We start from the raw sequence: 22,698 nt of genomic DNA, 5'->3' as shown, positions 1-22,698 counted from the left end.
GATGTATCTTACAGACAGTTAAGGATGTATTTTACGGACAGTTAAGGATGTATCTTACAGACAGTTAAGGATGTATCTTACACACAGTTGAGGATGTGTCTTACAGACAGTTAAGGATCTATCTTACAGACAGTTGAGGATGTATCTTACAGACAGTTAAGGATTTATCTTACAGACAGTTGAGGATGTATCTTACAGACAGTTAAGGATGTATGTTACAGACAGTTAAGGATGTATCTCCCAGACATTTAAGGATGTTTCTTATGGACAGTGCGGGATGAGTTTTACAGACAGTTAAGGATGTATCTTACAAACAGTTAAGGATGTATCTTACCAAGAGTCAAGGATGTATCTTACGAAGAGTTAAGGATGTATCTTACAGACAGTTCAGGATGTATCTTACAGACAGTTAAGGATGTATGTTACAGACAGTTAAGGATGTATCTTACAGACAGTTATGGACGTATCTTACAGACAGTTAAGGATGTATCTTATAGACAGTTAAGGATGTATCTTACAGACAGTTAAGGATGTATCTTACACACAGTTAAGGAAGTATCTTACAGACAGTTAAGGATGTATCTTAACGACAGTTAAGGATGTATGTTAAGAAGAGTTAAGGATCTATCTTACAGACAGTTGAGGATGTATGTTACAGACAGTTAAGGATGTATCTTACAGACAGTTGAGTATGTATCTTACAGACAGTTAAGGATGTATGTTACAGACAGTTAAGGATGTTTCTTATGGACAGTTCGGGATGAGTTTTACAGACGGTTAAGGATGTATTCTACAAACAGTTAAGGATGTATCTTACCGAGAGTTAAGGATGTATCTGACGAAGAGTTAAGGATGTATCTTACAGACAGTTAAGGATGTATCTTATCGACAGTTAAGGATATATCTTAAGAAGGGTTAAGGATGTGTCTTACAGACAGTTGAGGATGTATCTTACAGACAGTTAAGGACGTATGTTACAGACAGTTAAGGATGTATCTTACAGACAGTTAAGGATGTATCTTACAGGCAGTTAAGGATGTATCTTACAGACAGTTAAGGATGTATGATACAGACAGTTAAGGATGTATCTTACAGACAGTTAAGGATGTATCTTACAGACAGTTAATGATGTATCTTACAGGCAGTTAAGGATGTATCTTACAGACAGTTCAGGATGTATCTTACAGATAGTTAAGGATGTATGTTACAGACAGTTAAGGATGTATGTTACAGACAGTTAAGGATGTATCTCCCAGACAGTTAAGGATGTTTCTTACGGACAGTTCGGGATGAGTTTTACAGACAGTTAAGTATGTATCTTACAAACAGTTAAGGATGTATCTTACCAAGAGTTAAGGATGTATCTTACGAAGAGTTAAGGATGTATCTTACAGACAGTTAAGGATGTATCTTACAGACAGTTAAGGAAGTATGTTACAGACAGTTAAGGATGTATCTTACAGGCAGTTAAGGATGTATCTTACAGACAGTTAAGGATGTATGATACAGACAGTTAAGGATGTATCTTACAGACAGTTAAGGATGTATCTTGCAGATATTTAATTATGTATCTTATAGACAGTTAAGGATGTATCTTACAGACAGTTGAGGATATATCTTACAGACAGTTAAGGATGTATGTTACAGACAGTTAAGGATGTATCTTACAGACAGTTATGGACGTATCTTACAGACAGTTAAGGATGTATCTTATAGACAGTTAAGGATGTATCTTACAGACAGTTAAGGATGTATCTTACACACAGTTAAGGAAGTATCTTACAGACAGTTAAGGATGTATCTTAACGACAGTTAAGGATGTATGTTAAGAAGAGTTAAGGATCTATCTTACAGACAGTTGAGGATGTATCTTACAGACAGTTAAGGATGTATCTTAAAGACAGTTGAGTATGTATCTTACAGACAGTTAAGGATGTATGATAGAGACAGTTAAGGATGTATCTCCCAGACAGTTAAGGATGTTTCTTATGGACAGTTCGGGATGAGTTTTACAGACAGTTAAGGATGTATTCTACAAACAGTTAAGGATGTATCTTATCGACAGTTAAGGATATATCTTAAGAAGAGTTAAGGATGTATCTTACAGACAGTTAAGGATGTATCTTACAGACATTTAAGGACGTATGTTACAGACAGTTAAGGATGTATCTTACATACAGTTAAGGATGTATCTTACAGGCAGTTAAGGATGTATGTTACAGAAAGTTAAGGATGTATCTTACAGACAGTTAAGGATGTATCTTACAAACAGTTAAGGATGTATGTTACAAACAGTTAAGGATGTATCTTACAGACAGTTAAGGATGTATCTTACAGACAGTTGAGGATGTATCTTACACACAGTTAAGGATGTATCTTACAGACAGTTGAGGATGCGTCTTACAGACAGTTAAGGATCTATGTTACAGACAGTTGAGTATGTATCTTACAGATAGTTGAGGATGTATCTTACACATAGTTGAGGATGTATCTTACAGACAGTTAAGGATGTATGTTACAGACAGTTAAGGATGTATCTCCCAGACAGTGAAGGATGTTTCTTATGGACAGTGCGGGATGAGTTTTACAGACAGTTAAGGATGTATCTTACAAACAGTTAAGGATGTATCTTACCAAGAGTCAAGGATGTATCTTACGAAGAGTTAAGGATGTATCTTACAGACAGTTCAGGATGTATCTTACAGACAGTTAAGGATGTATCTTATAGACAGTTAAGGATGTATCTTACAGACAGTTAAGGATGTATCTTACACACAGTTAAGGAAGTATCTTACAGACAGTTAAGGATGTATCTTAACGACAGTTAAGGATGTATGTTAAGAAGAGTTAAGGATCTATCTTACAGACAGTTGAGGATGTATCTTACAGACAGTTAAGGATGTATCTTACAGACAGTTGAGTATGTATCTTACAGACAGTTAAGGATGTATGTTACAGACAGTTAAGGATGTTTCTTATGGACAGTTCGGGATGAGTTTTACAGATGGTTAAGGATGTATTCTACAAACAGTTAAGGATGTATCTAACCGAGAGTTAAGGATGTATCTGACGAAGAGTTAAGGATGTATCTTACAGACAGTTAAGGATGTATCTTATCGACAGTTAAGGATATATCTTAAGAAGAGTTAAGGATGTATCTTACAGACAGTTAAGGATGTATCTTACAGACATTTAAGGACGTATGTTACAGACAGTTAAGGATGTATCTTACAGACAGTTAAGGATGTATCTTACAGGCAGTTAAGGATGTATGTTACAGACAGTTAAGGATGTATCTTACAGACAGTTGAGGATGTATCTTACACACAGTTAAGGATGTATCTTACAGACAGTTGAGGATGCGTCTTACAGACAGTTAAGGATGTATCTTACAGACAGTTGAGGATGTATCTTACAGATAGTTAAGGATGTATGATACAGACAGTTAAGGATGTATCTTACAGACAGTTAAGGATGTATCTTACAGACAGTTAAGGATGTATCTTATCGAAAGTTAAGGATGTATCTTACAGACTGCTAAGGATGTATTTTACGGACAGTTAAGGATGTATCTTACAGACAGTTAAGGATGTATCTTACAGACAGTTGAGGACGTATGTTACAGACAGTTAAGGATGTATCTTACAGACATTTAAGGATGTATCTTACAGACAGTTAAGGATGTATTTTACGGACAGTTAAGGATGTATCTTACAGACAGTTAAGGATGTATCTTACACACAGTTGAGGATGTGTCTTACAGACAGTTAAGGATCTATCTTACAGACAGTTGAGGATGTATCTTACAGACAGTTAAGGATTTATCTTACAGACAGTTGAGGATGTATCTTACAGACAGTTAAGGATGTATGTTACAGACAGTTAAGGATGTATCTCCCAGACATTTAAGGATGTTTCTTATGGACAGTGCGGGATGAGTTTTACAGACAGTTAAGGATGTATCTTACAAACAGTTAAGGATGTATCTTACCAAGAGTCAAGGATGTATCTTACGAAGAGTTAAGGATGTATCTTACAGACAGTTCAGGATGTATCTTACAGACAGTTAAGGATGTATGTTACAGACAGTTAAGGATGTATCTTACAGACAGTTATGGACGTATCTTACAGACAGTTAAGGATGTATCTTATAGACAGTTAAGGATGTATCTTACAGACAGTTAAGGATGTATCTTACACACAGTTAAGGAAGTATCTTACAGACAGTTAAGGATGTATCTTAACGACAGTTAAGGATGTATGTTAAGAAGAGTTAAGGATCTATCTTACAGACAGTTGAGGATGTATCTTACAGACAGTTAAGGATGTATCTTACAGACAGTTGAGTATGTATCTTACAGACAGTTAAGGATGTATGTTACAGACAGTTAAGGATGTTTCTTATGGACAGTTCGGGATGAGTTTTACAGACGGTTAAGGATGTATTCTACAAACAGTTAAGGATGTATCTTACCGAGAGTTAAGGATGTATCTGACGAAGAGTTAAGGATGTATCTTACAGACAGTTAAGGATGTATCTTATCGACAGTTAAGGATATATCTTAAGAAGGGTTAAGGATGTGTCTTACAGACAGTTGAGGATGTATCTTACAGACAGTTAAGGACGTATGTTACAGACAGTTAAGGATGTATCTTACAGACAGTTAAGGATGTATCTTACAGGCAGTTAAGGATGTATCTTACAGACAGTTAAGGATGTATGATACAGACAGTTAAGGATGTATCTTACAGACAGTTAAGGATGTATCTTACAGACAGTTAATGATGTATCTTACAGGCAGTTAAGGATGTATCTTACAGACAGTTCAGGATGTATCTTACAGATAGTTAAGGATGTATGTTACAGACAGTTAAGGATGTATCTTACAGATATTTAATTATGTATCTTATAGACAGTTAAGGATGTATCTTACAGACAGTTAAGGATGTATCTTACAGACAGTTGAGGATGTATCTTACAGACAGTTAAGGATGTATGTTACAGACAGTTAAGGATGTATCTTACAGACAGTTATGGACGTATCTTACAGACAGTTAAGGATGTATCTTATAGACAGTTAAGGATGTATCTTACAGACAGTTAAGGATGTATCTTACACACAGTTAAGGAAGTATCTTACAGACAGTTAAGGAAGTATCTTACAGACAGTTAAGGATGTATCTTAACGACAGTTAAGGATGTATGTTAAGAAGAGTTAAGGATCTATCTTACAGACAGTTGAGGATGTATCTTACAGACAGTTAAGGATGTATCTTACAGACAGTTGAGTATGTATCTTACAGACAGTTAAGGATGTATGTTACAGACAGTTAAGGATGTATCTCCCAGACAGTTAAGGATGTTTCTTATGGACAGTTCGGGATGAGTTTTACAGACAATTAAGGATGTATCTTACAAACAGTTAAGGAAGTATCTTACCGAGAGTTAAGGATGTATCTTACGAAGAGTTAAGGATGTATCTTACAGACAGTTAAGGATGTATCTTATCGACAGTTAAGGATATATCTTAAGAAGGGTTAAGGATGTGTCTTACAGACAGTTAAGGATGTATCTTACAGACAGTTAAGGATGTATGTTACAGACAGTTAAGGATGTATCTTACAGACAGTTAAGGATGTATCTTACAGGCAGTTAAGGATGTATGTTACAGACAGTTAAGGATGTATCTTACAGACAGTTAAGGATGTATCTTACAAACAGTTAAGGATGTATGTTACAAACAGTTAAGGATGTATCTTACAGACAGTTAAGGATGTATCTTACAGACAGTTGAGGATGTATCTTACACACAGTTAAGGATGTATCTTACAGACAGTTGAGGATGCGTCTTACAGACAGTTAAGGATGTATCTTACAGACAGTTGAGGATGTATCTTACAGATAGTTAAGGATGTATGATACAGACAGTTAAGGATGTATCTTACAGACAGTTAAGGATGTATCTTACAGACAGTTAAGGATGTATCTTATCGAAAGTTAAGGATGTATCTTACAGACTGCCAAGGATCTGTCTTACAGACAGTTGAGGACGTATCTTACAGACAGTTAAGGATTTATCTTACAGACAGTTGAGGACGTATGTTACAGACAGTTAAGGATGTATCTTACAGACATTTAAGGATGTATCTTACTGGCAGCTAAGGATGTATGTTACAGACAGTTAAGGATGTATCTTACAGACAGTTAAGGATGTATCTTACAGACAGTTAAGGATGTATTTTACGGACAGTTAAGGATGTATCTTACAGACAGTTAAGGATGTATCTTACACACAGTTGAGGATGTGTCTTACAGACAGTTAAGGATCTATCTTACAGACAGTTGAGGATGTATCTTACAGACAGTTAAGGATTTATCTTACAGACAGTTGAGGATGTATCTTACAGACAGTTAAGGATGTATGTTACAGACAGTTAAGGATGTATCTCCCAGACAGTTAAGGATGTTTCTTATGGACAGTGCGGGATGAGTTTTACAGACAGTTAAGGATGTATCTTACAAACAGTTAAGGATGTATCTTACCAAGAGTCAAGGATGTACCTTACGAAGAGTTAAGGATGTATCTTACAGACAGTTCAGGATGTATCTTACAGACAGTTAAGGATGTATGTTACAGACAGTTAAGGATGTATCTTACAGACAGTTATGGACGTATCTTACAGACAGTTAAGGATGTATCTTATAGACAGTTAAGGATGTATCTTACAGACAGTTAAGGATGTATCTTACACACAGTTAAGGAAGTATCTTACAGACAGTTAAGGATGTATCTTAACGACAGTTAAGGATGTATGTTAAGAAGAGTTAAGGATCTATCTTACAGACAGTTGAGGATGTATCTTACAGACAGTTAAGGATGTATCTTACAGACAGTTGAGTATGTATCTTACAGACAGTTAAGGATGTATGTTACAGACAGTTAAGGATGTTTCTTATGGACAGTTCGGGATGAGTTTTACAGACGGTTAAGGATGTATTCTACAAACAGTTAAGGATGTATCTTACCGAGAGTTGAGGATGTATCTGACGAAGAGTTAAGGATGTATCTTACAGACAGTTAAGGATGTATCTTATCGACAGTTAAGGATATATCTTAAGAAGAGTTAAGGATGTATCTTACAGACAGTTAAGGATGTATCTTACAGACATTTAAGGACGTATGTTACAGACAGTTAAGGATGTATCTTACAGACAGTTAAGGATGTATCTTACAGGCAGTTAAGGATGTATGTTACAGACAGTTAAGGATGTATCTTACAGACAGTTGAGGATGTATCTTACACACAGTTAAGGATGTATCTTACAGACAGTTGAGGATGCGTCTTACAGACAGTTAAGGATGTATCTTACAGACAGTTGAGGATGTATCTTACAGATAGTTAAGGATGTATGATACAGACAGTTAAGGATGTATCTTACAGACAGTTAAGGATGTATCTTACAGACAGTTAAGGATGTATCTTATCGAAAGTTAAGGATGTATCTTACAGACTGCTAAGGATGTATTCTACAAACAGTTAAGGATGTATCTTACCGAGAGTTAAGGATGTATCTGACGAAGAGTTAAGGATGTATCTTACAGACAGTTAAGGATGTATCTTATCGACAGTTAAGGATATATCTTAAGAAGAGTTAAGGATGTATCTTACAGACAGTTAAGGATGTATCTTACAGACATTTAAGGACGTATGTTACAGACAGTTAAGGATGTATCTTACAGACAGTTAAGGATGTATCTTACAGGCAGTTAAGGATGTATGTTACAGACAGTTGAGGACGTATCTTACAGACAGTTAAGGATTTATCTTACAGACAGTTGAGGACGTATGTTACAGACAGTTAAGGATGTATCTTACAGACATTTAAGGATGTATCTTACAGGCAGTTAAGGATGTATGTTACAGACAGTTAAGGATGTATCTTACAGACAGTTAAGGATGTATCTTACAGACAGTTAAGGATGTATTTTACGGACAGTTAAGGATGTATCTTACAGACAGTTAAGGATGTATCTTACACACAGTTGAGGATGTGTCTTACAGACAGTTAAGGATCTATCTTACAGACAGTTGAGGATGTATCTTACAGACAGTTAAGGATTTATCTTACAGACAGTTGAGGATGTATCTTACAGACAGTTAAGGATGTATGTTACAGACAGTTAAGGATGTATCTCCCAGACAGTTAAGGATGTTTCTTATGGACAGTGCGGGATGAGTTTTACAGACAGTTAAGGATGTATCTTACAAACAGTTAAGGATGTATCTTACCAAGAGTCAAGGATGTATCTTACGAAGAGTTAAGGATGTATCTTACAGACAGTTCAGGATGTATCTTACAGACAGTTAAGGATGTATGTTACAGACAGTTAAGGATGTATCTTACAGACAGTTATGGACGTATCTTACAGACAGTTAAGGATGTATCTTATAGACAGTTAAGGATGTATCTTACAGACAGTTAAGGATGTATCTTACACACAGTTAAGGAAGTATCTTACAGACAGTTAAGGATGTATCTTAACGACAGTTAAGGATGTATGTTAAGAAGAGTTAAGGATCTATCTTACAGACAGTTGAGGATGTATCTTACAGACAGTTAAGGATGTATCTTACAGACAGTTGAGTATGTATCTTACAGACAGTTAAGGATGTATGTTACAGACAGTTAAGGATGTTTCTTATGGACAGTTCGGGATGAGTTTTACAGACGGTTAAGGATGTATTCTACAAACAGTTAAGGATGTATCTTACCGAGAGTTAAGGATGTATCTGACGAAGAGTTAAGGATGTATCTTACAGACAGTTAAGGATGTATCTTATCGACAGTTAAGGATATATCTTAAGAAGGGTTAAGGATGTGTCTTACAGACAGTTGAGGATGTATCTTACAGACAGTTAAGGACGTATGTTACAGACAGTTAAGGATGTATCTTACAGACAGTTAAGGATGTATCTTACAGGCAGTTAAGGATGTATCTTACAGACAGTTAAGGATGTATGATACAGACAGTTAAGGATGTATCTTACAGACAGTTAAGGATGTATCTTACAGACAGTTAATGATGTATCTTACAGGCAGTTAAGGATGTATCTTACAGACAGTTCAGGATGTATCTTACAGATAGTTAAGGATGTATGTTACAGACAGTTAAGGATGTATCTTACAGATATTTAATTATGTAGCTTATAGACAGTTAAGGATGTATCTTACAGACAGTTAAGGATGTATCTTACAGACAGTTGAGGATGTATCTTACAGACAGTTATGGACGTATCTTACAGACAGTTAAGGATGTATCTTACAGACAGTTATGGACGTATCTTACAGACAGTTAAGGATGTATCTTATAGACAGTTAAGGATGTATCTTACAGACAGTTAAGGATGTATCTTACACACAGTTAAGGAAGTATCTTACAGACAGTTAAGGAAGTATCTTACAGACAGTTAAGGAAGTATCTTACCGAGAGTTAAGGATGCATCTTACGAAGAGTTAAGGATGTATCTTACAGACAGTTAAGGATGTATCTTAACGACAGTTAAGGATGTATGTTAAGAAGAGTTAAGGATCTATCTTACAGACAGTTGAGGATGTATCTTACAGACAGTTAAGGATGTATCTTACAGACAGTTGAGTATGTATCTTACAGACAGTTAAGGATGTATGTTACAGACAGTTAAGGATGTATCTCCCAGACAGTTAAGGATGTTTCTTATGGACAGTTCGGGATGAGTCTTACAGACAGTTAAGTATGTATCTTACAAACAGTTAAGGAAGTATCTTACCGAGAGTTAAGGATGCATCTTACGAAGAGTTAAGGATGTATCTTACAGACAGTTAAGGATGTATCTTATCGACAGTTAAGGATATATCTTAAGAAGGGTTAAGGATGTGTCTTACAGACAGTTAAGGATGTATCTTACAGACAGTTAAGGATGTATGTTACAGACAGTTAAGGATGTATCTTACAGACAGTTAAGGATGTATCTTACAGGCAGTTAAGGATGTATCTTAAAGACAGTTAAGGATGTATGATACAGACAGTTAAGGATGTATCTTACAGACAGTTAAGGATGTATCTTACAGACAGTTAAGGATGTATCTTACAGGCAGTTAAGGATGTATCTTACAGACAGTTCAGGATGTATCTTACAGATAGTTAAGGATGTATGTTACAGACAGTTAAGGATGTATCTTACAAATATTTAATTATGTATCTTATAGACAGTTAAGGATGTATCTTTCAGACAGTTAAGGATGTATCTTACAGACAGTTGAGGATGTATCTTACAGACAGTTAAGGATGTATGTTACAGACAGTTAAGGACGTATCTTACAGACAGTTATGGACGTATCTTACAGACAGTTAAGGATGTATCTTATAGACAGTTAAGGATGTATCTTACAGACAGTTAAGGATGTATCTTACACACAGTTAAGGAAGTATCTTACAGACAGTTAAGGAAGTATCTTACAGACAGTTAAGGATGTATCTTAACGACAGTTAAGGATGTATGTTAAGAAGAGTTAAGGATCTATCTTACAGACAGTTGAGGATGTATCTTACAGACAGTTAAGGATGTATCTTACAGACAGTTGAGTATGTATCTTACAGACAGTTAAGGATGTATGTTACAGACAGTTAAGGATGTATCTCCCAGACAGTTAAGGATGTTTCTTATGGACAGTTCGGGATGAGTTTTACAGACAGTTAAGGATGTATCTTACAAACAGTTAAGGAAGTATCTTACCGAGAGTTAAGGATGCATCTTACGAAGAGTTAAGGATGTATCTTACAGACAGTTAAGGATGTATCTTATCGACAGTTAAGGATATATCTTAAGAAGGGTTAAGGATGTGTCTTACAGACAGTTAAGGATGTATCTTACAGACAGTTAAGGATGTATGTTACAGACAGTTAAGGATGTATCTTACAGACAGTTAAGGATGTATCTTACAGGCAGTTAAGGATGTATCTTAAAGACAGTTAAGGATGTATGATACAGACAGTTAAGGATGTATCTTACAGACAGTTAAGGATGTATCTTACAGACAGTTAAGGATGTATCTTACAGGCAGTTAAGGATGTATCTTACAGCCAGTTCAGGATGTATCTTACAGATAGTTAAGGATGTATGTTACAGACAGTTAAGGATGTATCTTACAAATATTTAATTATGTATCTTATAGACAGTTAAGGATGTATCTTTCAGACAGTTAAGGATGTATCTTACAGACAGTTGAGGATGTATCTTACAGACAGTTAAGGATGTATGTTACAGACAGTTAAGGATGTATCTTACAGACAGTTATGGACGTATCTTACAGACAGTTAAGGATGCATCTTATAGACAGTTAAGGATGTATCTTACAGACAGTTAAGGATGTATCTTACACACAGTTAAGGAAGTATCTTACAGACAGTTAAGGATGTATCTTAACGACAGTTAAGGATGTATGTTAAGAAGAGTTAAGGATGTATCTTACAGACAGTTAAGGATGTATCTTACAGACAGTTAATGACGTATATTACAGACAGTTAAGGATGTATCTTACAGACAGTTGAGGATGCATCATACAGGCAGTTAAGGATGTATGTTACAGACAGTTGAGGATGTGTCTTACAGACAGTTAAGGATGTATATTACAGACAGTTAAGGATGTATCTTACAGACAGTTAACGATGTGTCTTACATATTGTTAAGGATGTATCTTACAGACAGTTGAGGATGTGTCTTACAGACAGTTAAGGATCTATCTTACAGACAGTTGAGGATGTATCTTACACACAGTTGAGGATGTGTCTTACAGACAGTTAAGGATCTATCTTACAGACAGTTGAGGATGCATCTTACAGACAGTTAAGGATTTATCTTACAGACAGTTGAGGATGTATCTTACAGACAGTTAAGGATGTATGTTACAGACAGTTAAGGATGTATCTCCCAGACAGTTAAGGATGTTTCTTACGGACAGTTCGGGATGAGTTTTACAGACAGTTAAGTATGTATCTTACAAACAGTTAAGGATGTATCTTACCAAGAGTTAAGGATGTATCTCACGAAGAGTTAAGGATGTATCTTACAGACAGTTAAGGATGTATCTTATCGACAGTTAAGGATATATCTGAAGAAGGGTTAAGGATGTATCTTACAGACAGTTAAGGATGTATCTTACAGACAGTTAAGGAAGTATGTTACAGACAGTTAAGGATGTATCTTACAGACAGTTATGGACGTATCTTACAGACAGTTAAGGATGCATCTTATAGACAGTTAAGGATGTATCTTACAGACAGTTAAGGATGTATCTTACACACAGTTAAGGAAGTATCTTACAGACAGTTAAGGATGTATCTTAACGACAGTTAAGGATGTATGTTAAGAAGAGTTAAGGATGTATCTTACAGACAGTTAAGGATGTATGTTACAGACAGTTAAGGATGTATCTCACAGACAGTTATGGACGTATCTTACAGACAGTTAAGGATGTATCTTACACACAGTTAAGGAAGTATCTTACAGACAGTTAAGGATGTATCTTACAGACAGTTAAGGATGTATCTTACACACAGTTAAGGAAGTATCTTACAGACAGTTAAGGATGTATCTTAACGACAGTTAAGGATGTATGTTAAGAAGAGTTAAGGATCTATCTTACAGACAGTTGAGGATGTATCTTACAGACAGTTAAGGATGTATCTTACAGACAGTTGAGTATGTATCTTACAGACAGTTAAGGATGTATGATAGAGACAGTTAAGGATGTATCTCCCAGACAGTTAAGGATGTTTCTTATGGACAGTTCGGGATGAGTTTTACAGACAGTTAAGGATGTATTCTACAAACAGTTAAGGATGTATCTCATCGACAGTTAAGGATATATCTTAAGAAGAGTTAAGGATGTATCTTACAGACAGTTAAGGATGTATCTTACAGACATTTAAGGACGTATGTTACAGACAGTTAAGGATGTATCTTACAGAAAGTTAAGGATGTATCTTACAGGCAGTTAAGGATGTATGTTACAGAAAGTTAAGGATGTATCTTACAGACAGTTAAGGATGTATCTTACAAACAGTTAAGGATGTATGTTACAAACAGTTAAGGATGTATCTTACAGACAGTTAAGGATGTATCTTACAGACAGTTGAGGATGTATCTTACACACAGTTAAGGATGTATCTTACAGACAGTTGAGGATGCGTCTTACAGACAGTTAAGGATCTATGTTACAGACAGTTGAGGATGTATCTTACAGATAGTTGAGGATGTATCTTACACATAGTTGAGGATGTATCTTACAGACAGTTAAGGATGTATGTTACAGACAGTTAAGGATGTATCTCCCAGACAGTGAAGGATGTTTCTCATGGACAGTGCGGGATGAGTTTTACAGACAGTTAAGGATGTATCTTACAAACAGTTAAGGATGTATCTTACCAAGAGTCAAGGATGTATCTTACGAAGAGTTAAGGATGTATCTTACAGACAGTTCAGGATGTATCTTACAGACAGTTAAGGATGTATCTTATAGACAGCTGAGGATGTATCTTACAGACAGTTAAGGATGTATCTTACAGACAGTTGAGTATGTATCTTACAGACAGTTAAGGATGTATCTTACAGACAGTTGAGTATGTATCTTACAGACAGTTAAGGATGTATGTTACAGACAGTTAAGGATGTTTCTTATGGACAGTTCGGGATGAGTTTTACAGACGGTTAAGGATGTATTCTACAAACAGTTAAGGATGTATCTTACCGAGAGTTAAGGATGTATCTGACGAAGAGTTAAGGATGTATCTTACAGACAGTTAAGGATGTATCTTATCGACAGTTAAGGATATATCTTAAGAAGAGTTAAGGATGTATCTTACAGACAGTTAAGGATGTATCTTACAGACATTTAAGGACGTATGTTACAGACAGTTAAGGATGTATCTTACAGACAGTTAAGGATGTATCTTACAGGCAGTTAAGGATGTATGTTACAGACAGTTAAGGATGTATCTTACAGACAGTTGAGGATGTATCTTACACACAGTTAAGGATGTATCTTACAGACAGTTGAGGATGCGTCTTACAGACAGTTAAGGATGTATCTTACAGACAGTTGAGGATGTATCTTACAGATAGTTAAGGATGTATGATACAGACAGTTAAGGATGTATCTTACAGACAGTTAAGGATGTATCTTACAGACAGTTAAGGATGTATCTTATCGAAAGTTAAGGATGTATCTTACAGACAGTTAAGGATGTATTTTACGGACAGTTAAGGATGTATCTTACAGACAGTTAAGGATGTATCTTACAGACAGTTGAGGACGTATGTTACAGACAGTTAAGGATGTATCTTACAGACATTTAAGGATGTATCTTACAGGCACTTAAGGATGTATGTTACAGACAGTTAAGGATGTATCTTACAGACAGTTAAGGATGTATCTTACAGACAGTTAAGGATGTATTTTACGGACAGTTAAGGATGTATCTTACAGACAGTTAAGGATGTATCTTACACACAGTTGAGGATGTGTCTTACAGACAGTTAAGGATCTATCTTACAGACAGTTGAGGATGTATCTTACAGACAGTTAAGGATTTATCTTACAGACAGTTGAGGATGTATCTCCCAGACATTTAAGGATGTTTCTTATGGACAGTGCGGGATGAGTTTTACAGACAGTTAAGGATGTATCTTACAAACAGTTAAGGATGTATCTTACCAAGAGTCAAGGATGTATCTTACGAAGAGTTAAGGATGTATCTTACAGACAGTTCAGGATGTATCTTACAGACAGTTAAGGATGTATCTTACAGACAGTTTACGATGTATCTTACAGACAGTTAACGATGTGTCTTACATATTGTTAAGGATGTATCTTACAGACAGTTGAGGATGTGTCTTACAGACAGTTAAGGATCTATCTTACAGACAGTTGAGGATGTATCTTACACACAGTTGAGGATGTGTCTTACAGACAGTTAAGGATCTATCTTACAGACAGTTGAGGATGCATCTTACAGACAGTTAAGGATTTATCTTACAGACAGTTGAGGATGTATCTTACAGACAGTTAAGGATGTATGTTACAGACAGTTAAGGATGTATCTCCCAGACAGTTAAGGATGTTTCTTACGGACAGTTCGGGATGAGTTTTACAGACGGTTAAGGATGTATTCTACAAACAGTTAAGGATGTATCTTACCGAGAGTTAAGGATGTATCTGACGAAGAGTTAAGGATGTATCTTACAGACAGTTAAGGATGTATCTTATCGACAGTTAAGGATATATCTTAAGAAGGGTTAAGGATGTGTCTTACAGACAGTTGAGGATGTATCTTACAGACAGTTAAGGACGTATGTTACAGACAGTTAAGGATGTATCTTACAGACAGTTAAGGATGTATCTTACAGGCAGTTAAGGATGTATCTTACAGACAGTTAAGGATGTATGATACAGACAGTTAAGGATGTATCTTACAGACAGTTAAGGATGTATCTTACAGACAGTTAATGATGTATCTTACAGGCAGTTAAGGATGTATCTTACAGACAGTTCAGGATGTATCTTACAGATAGTTAAGGATGTATGTTACAGACAGTTAAGGATGTATCTTACAGATATTTAATTATGTATCTTATAGACAGTTAAGGATGTATCTTACAGACAGTTAAGGATGTATCTTACAGACAGTTGAGGATGTATCTTACAGACAGTTAAGGATGTATGTTACAGACAGTTAAGGATGTATCTTACAGACAGTTATGGACGTATCTTACAGACAGTTAAGGATGTATCTTATAGACAGTTAAGGATGTATCTTACAGACAGTTAAGGATGTATCTTACACACAGTTAAGGAAGTATCTTACAGACAGTTAAGGAAGTATCTTACAGACAGTTAAGGATGTATCTTAACGACAGTTAAGGATGTATGTTAAGAAGAGTTAAGGATCTATCTTACAGACAGTTGAGGATGTATCTTACAGACAGTTAAGGATGTATCTTACAGACAGTTGAGTATGTATCTTACAGACAGTTAAGGATGTATGTTACAGACAGTTAAGGATGTATCTCCCAGACAGTTAAGGATGTTTCTTATGGACAGTTCGGGATGAGTTTTACAGACAGTTAAGGATGTATCTTACAAACAGTTAAGGATGTATCTTACCAAGAGTCAAGGATGTATCTTACGAAGAGTTAAGGATGTATCTTACAGACAGTTCAGGATGTATCTTACAGACAGTTAAGGATGTATGTTACAGACAGTTAAGGATGTATCTTACAGACAGTTATGGACGTATCTTACAGACAGTTAAGGATGTATCTTATAGACAGTTAAGGATGTATCTTACAGACAGTTAAGGATGTATCTTACACACAGTTAAGGAAGTATCTTACAGACAGTTAAGGATGTATCTTAACGACAGTTAAGGGTGTATGTTAAGAAGAGTTAAGGATCTATCTTACAGACAGTTGAGGATGTATCTTACAGACAGTTAAGGATGTATCTTACAGACAGTTGAGTATGTATCTTACAGACAGTTAAGGATGTATGTTACAGACAGTTAAGGATGTTTCTTATGGACAGTTCGGGATGAGTTTTACAGACGGTTAAGGATGTATTCTACAAACAGTTAAGGATGTATCTTACCGAGAGTTAAGGATGTATCTGACGAAGAGTTAAGGATGTATCTTACAGACAGTTATGGATGTATCTTATCGACAGTTAAGGATATATCTTAAGAAGGGTTAAGGATGTGTCTTACAGACAGTTGAGGATGTATCTTACAGACAGTTAAGGACGTATGTTACAGACAGTTAAGGATGTATCTTACAGACAGTTAAGGATGTATCTTACAGGCAGTTAAGGATGTATCTTACAGACAGTTAAGGATGTATGATACAGACAGTTAAGGATGTATCTTACAGACAGTTAAGGATGTATCTTACAGACAGTTAATGATGTATCTTACAGGCAGTTAAGGATGTATCTTACAGACAGTTCAGGATGTATCTTACAGATAGTTAAGGATGTATGTTACAGACAGTTAAGGATGTATCTTACAGATATTTAATTATGTATCTTATAGACAGTTAAGGATGTATCTTACAGACAGTTAAGGATGTATCTTACAGACAGTTGAGGATGTATCTTACAGACAGTTAAGGATGTATGTTACAGACAGTTAAGGATGTATCTTACAGACAGTTATGGACGTATCTTACAGACAGTTAAGGATGTATCTTATAGACAGTTAAGGATGTATCTTACAGACAGTTAAGGATGTATCTTACACACAGTTAAGGAAGTATCTTACAGACAGTTAAGGATGTATCTTACAGACAGTTAACGATGTGTCTTACATATTGTTAAGGATGTATCTTACAGACAGTTGAGGATGTGTCTTACAGACAGTTAAGGATCTATCTTACAGACAGTTGAGGATGTATCTTACACACAGTTGAGGATGTGTCTTACAGACAGTTAAGGATCTATCTTACAGACAGTTGATGCATCTTACAGACAGTTAAGGATTTATCTTACAGACAGTTGAGGATGTATCTTACAGACAGTTAAGGATGTATGTTACAGACAGTTAAGGATGTATCTCCCAGACAGTTAAGGATGTTTCTTACGGACAGTTCGGGATGAGTCTTACAGACAGTTAAGTATGTATCTTACAAACAGTTAAGGATGTATCTTACCAAGAGTTAAGGATGTATCTTACGAAGAGTTAAGGATGTATCTTACAGACAGTTAAGGATGTATCTTACAGACAGTTAAGGAAGTATGTTACAGACAGTTAAGGATGTATCTTACAGGCAGTTAAGGATGTATCTTACAGACAGTTAAGGATGTATGATACAGACAGTTAAGGATGTATCTTACAGACAGTTAAGGATGTATCTTGCAGATATTTAATTATGTATCTTATAGACAGTTAAGGATGTATCTTACAGACAGTTGAGGATATATCTTACAGACAGTTAAGGATGTATGTTACAGACAGTTAAGGATGTATCTTACAGACAGTTATGGACGTATCTTACAGACAGTTAAGGATGTATCTTATAGACAGTTAAGGATGTATCTTACAGACAGTTAAGGATGTATCTTACACACAGTTAAGGAAGTATCTTACAGACAGTTAAGGATGTATCTTAACGACAGTTAAGGATGTATGTTAAGAAGAGTTAAGGATCTATCTTACAGACAGTTGAGGATGTATCTTACAGACAGTTAAGGATGTATCTTAAAGACAGTTGAGTATGTATCTTACAGACAGTTAAGGATGTATGATAGAGACAGTTAAGGATGTATCTCCCAGACAGTTAAGGATGTTTCTTATGGACAGTTCGGGATGAGTTTTACAGACAGTTAAGGATGTATTCTACAAACAGTTAAGGATGTATCTTATCGACAGTTAAGGATATATCTTAAGAAGAGTTAAGGATGTATCTTACAGACAGTTAAGGATGTATCTTACAGACATTTAAGGACGTATGTTACAGACAGTTAAGGATGTATCTTACAGACAGTTAAGGATGTATCTTACAGGCAGTGAAGGATGTATGTTACAGAAAGTTAAGGATGTATCTTACAGACAGTTAAGGATGTATCTTACAAACAGTTAAGGATGTATGTTACAAACAGTTAAGGATGTATCTTACAGACAGTTAAGGATGTATCTTACAGACAGTTGAGGATGTATCTTACACACAGTTAAGGATGTATCTTACAGACAGTTGAGGATGCGTCTTACAGACAGTTAAGGATCTATGTTACAGACAGTTGAGGATGTATCTTACAGATAGTTGAGGATGTATCTTACACATAGTTGAGGATGTATCTTACAGACAGTTAAGGATGTATGTTACAGACAGTTAAGGATGTATCTCCCAGACAGTGAAGGATGTTTCTTATGGACAGTGCGGGATGAGTTTTACAGACAGTTAAGGATGTATCTTACAAACAGTTAAGGATGTATCTTACCAAGAGTCAAGGATGTATCTTACGAAGAGTTAAGGATGTATCTTACAGACAGTTCAGGATGTATCTTACAGACAGTTAAGGATGTATCTTATAGACAGTTAAGGATGTATCTTACAGACAGTTAAGGATGTATCTTACACACAGTTAAGGAAGTATCTTACAGACAGTTAAGGATGTATCTTAACGACAGTTAAGGATGTATGTTAAGAAGAGTTAAGGATCTATCTTACAGACAGTTGAGGATGTATCTTACAGACAGTTAAGGATGTATCTTACACACAGTTGAGTATGTATCTTACAGACAGTTAAGGATGTATGTTACAGACAGTTAAGGATGTTTCTTATGGACAGTTCGGGATGAGTTTTACAGACGGTTAAGGATGTATTCTACAAACAGTTAAGGATGTATCTTACCGAGAGTTAAGGATGTTTCTGACGAAGAGTTAAGGATGTATCTTACAGACAGTTAAGGATGTATCTTATCGACAGTTAAGGATATATCTTAAGAAGAGTTAAGGATGTATCTTACAGACAGTTAAGGATGTATCTTACAGACATTTAAGGACGTATGTTACAGACAGTTAAGGATGTATCTTACAGACAGTTAAGGATGTATCTTACAGGCAGTTAAGGATGTATGTTACAGACAGTTAAGGATGTATCTTACAGACAGTTGAGGATGTATCTTACACACAGTTAAGGATGTATCTTACAGACAGTTGAGGATGCGTCTTACAGACAGTTAAGGATGTATCTTACAGACAGTTGAGGATGTATCTTACAGATAGTTAAGGATGTATGATACAGACAGTTAAGGATGTATCTTACAGACAGTTAAGGATGTATCTTACAGACAGTTAAGGATGTATCTTATCGAAAGTTAAGGATGTATCTTACAGACTGCTAAGGATGTATTTTACGGACACTTAAGGATGTATCTTACAGACAGTTAAGGATGTATCTTACAGACAGTTGAGGACGTATGTTACAGACAGTTAAGGATGTATCTTACAGACATTTAAGGATGTATCTTACAGGCAGTTAAGGATGTATGTTACAGACAGTTAAGGATGTATCTTACAGACAGTTAAGGATGTATCTTACAGACAGTTAAGGATGTATTTTACGGACAGTTAAGGATGTATCTTACAGACAGTTAAGGATGTATCTTACACACAGTTGAGGATGTGTCTTACAGACAGTTAAGGATCTATCTTACAGACAGTTGAGGATGTATCTTACAGACAGTTAAGGATTTATCTTACAGACAGTTGAGGATGTATCCTACAGACAGTTAAGGATGTATGTTACAGACAGTTAAGGATGTATCTCCTAGACATTTAAGGATGTTTCTTATGGACAGTGCGGGATGAGTTTTACAGACAGTTAAGGATGTATCTTACAAACAGTTAAGGATGTATCTTACCAAGAGTCAAGGATGTATCTTACGAAGAGTTAAGGATGTATCTTACAGACAGTTCAGGATGTATCTTACAGACAGTTAAGGATGTATGTTACAGACAGTTAAGGATGTATCTTACAGACAGTTATGGACGTATCTTACAGACAGTTAAGGATGTATCTTATAGACAGTTAAGGATGTATCTTACAGACAGTTAAGGATGTATCTTACACACAGTTAAGGAAGTATCTTACAGACAGTTAAGGATGTATCTTAACGACAGTTAAGGATGTATGTTAAGAAGAGTTAAGGATCTATCTTACAGACAGTTGAGGATGTATCTTACAGACAGTTAAGGATGTATCTTACAGACAGTTGAGTATGTATCTTACAGACAGTTAAGGATGTATGTTACAGACAGTTAAGGATGTTTCTTATGGATAGTTCGGGATGAGTTTTACAGACGGTTAAGGATGTATTCTACAAACAGTTAAGGATGTATCTTATCGACAGTTAAGGATATATCTTAAGAAGGGTTAAGGATGTGTCTTACAGACAGTTGAGGATGTATCTTACAGACAGTTAAGGACGTATGTTACAGACAGTTAAGGATGTATCTTACAGACAGTTAAGGATGTATCTTACAGGCAGTTAAGGATGTATCTTACAGACAGTTAAGGATGTATGATACAGACAGTTAAGGATGTATCTTACAGACAGTTAAGGATGTATCTTACAGACAGTTAATGATGTATCTTACAGGCAGTTAAGGATGTATCTTACAGACAGTTCAGGATGTATCTTACAGATAGTTAAGGATGTATGTTACAGACAGTTAAGGATGTATCTTACAGATATTTAATTATGTATCTTATAGACAGTTAAGGATGTATCTTACAGACAGTTAAGGATGTATCTTACAGACAGTTGAGGATGTATCTTACAGACAGTTAAGGATGTATGTTACAGACAGTTAAGGATGTATCTTACAGACAGTTATGGACGTATCTTACAGACAGTTAAGGATGTATCTTATAGACAGTTAAGGATGTATCTTACAGACAGTTAAGGATGTATCTTACACACAGTTAAGGAAGTATCTTACAGACAGTTAAGGAAGTATCTTACAGACAGTTAAGGATGTATCTTAACGACAGTTAAGGATGTATGTTAAGAAGAGTTAAGGATCTATCTTACAGACAGTTGAGGATGTATCTTACAGACAGTTAAGGATGTATCTTACAGACAGTTGAGTATGTATCTTACAGACAGTTAAGGATGTATGTTACAGACAGTTAAGGATGTATCTCCCAGACAGTTAAGGATGTTTCTTATGGACAGTTCGGGATGAGTTTTACAGACAATTAAGGATGTATCTTACAAACAGTTAAGTAAGTATCTTACCGAGAGTTAAGGATGTATCTTACGAAGAGTTAAGGATGTATCTTACAGACAGTTAAGGATGTATCTTATCGACAGTTAAGGATATATCTTAAGAAGGGTTAAGGATGTGTCTTACAGACAGTTAAGGATGTATCTTACAGACAGTTAAGGATGTATGTTACAGACAGTTAAGGATGTATCTTACAGACAGTTAAGGATGTATCTTACAGGCAGTTAAGGATGTATCTTACAGACAGTTAAGGATGTATGATACAGACAGTTAAGGATGTATCTTACAGACAGTTAAGGATGTATCTTACAGACAGTTAAGGATGTATCTTACAGGCAGTTAAGGATGTATCTTACAGACAGTTCAGGATGTATCTTACAGATAGTTAAGGATGTATGTTACAGACAGTTAAGGATGTATCTTACAAATATTTAATTATGTATCTTATAGACAGTTAAGGATGTATCTTTCAGACAGTTAAGGATGTATCTTACAGACAGTTGAGGATGTATCTTACAGACAGTTAAGGATGTATGTTACAGACAGTTAAGGATGTATCTTACAGACAGTTATGGACGTATCTTACAGACAGTTAAGGATGCATCTTATAGACAGTTAAGGATGTATCTTACAGACAGTTAAGGATGTATCTTACACACAGTTAAGGAAGTATCTTACAGACAGTTAAGGATGTATCTTAACGACAGTTAAGGATGTATGTTAAGAAGAGTTAAGGATGTATCTTACAGACAGTTAAGGATGTATCTTACAGACAGTTAATGACGTATATTACAGACAGTTAAGGATGTATCTTAGAGACAGTTGAGGATGCATCATACAGGCAGTTAAGGATGTATGTTACAGACAGTTGAG

Source organism: Lampris incognitus, chromosome 2 (genome assembly GCF_029633865.1).
Source record: "Lampris incognitus isolate fLamInc1 chromosome 2, fLamInc1.hap2, whole genome shotgun sequence".
Lineage (NCBI taxonomy): Eukaryota > Metazoa > Chordata > Actinopteri > Lampriformes > Lampridae > Lampris > Lampris incognitus.
The sequence above is the reverse complement of the archived record's forward strand: the minus strand, read 5'-3'. Positions refer to the sequence as shown.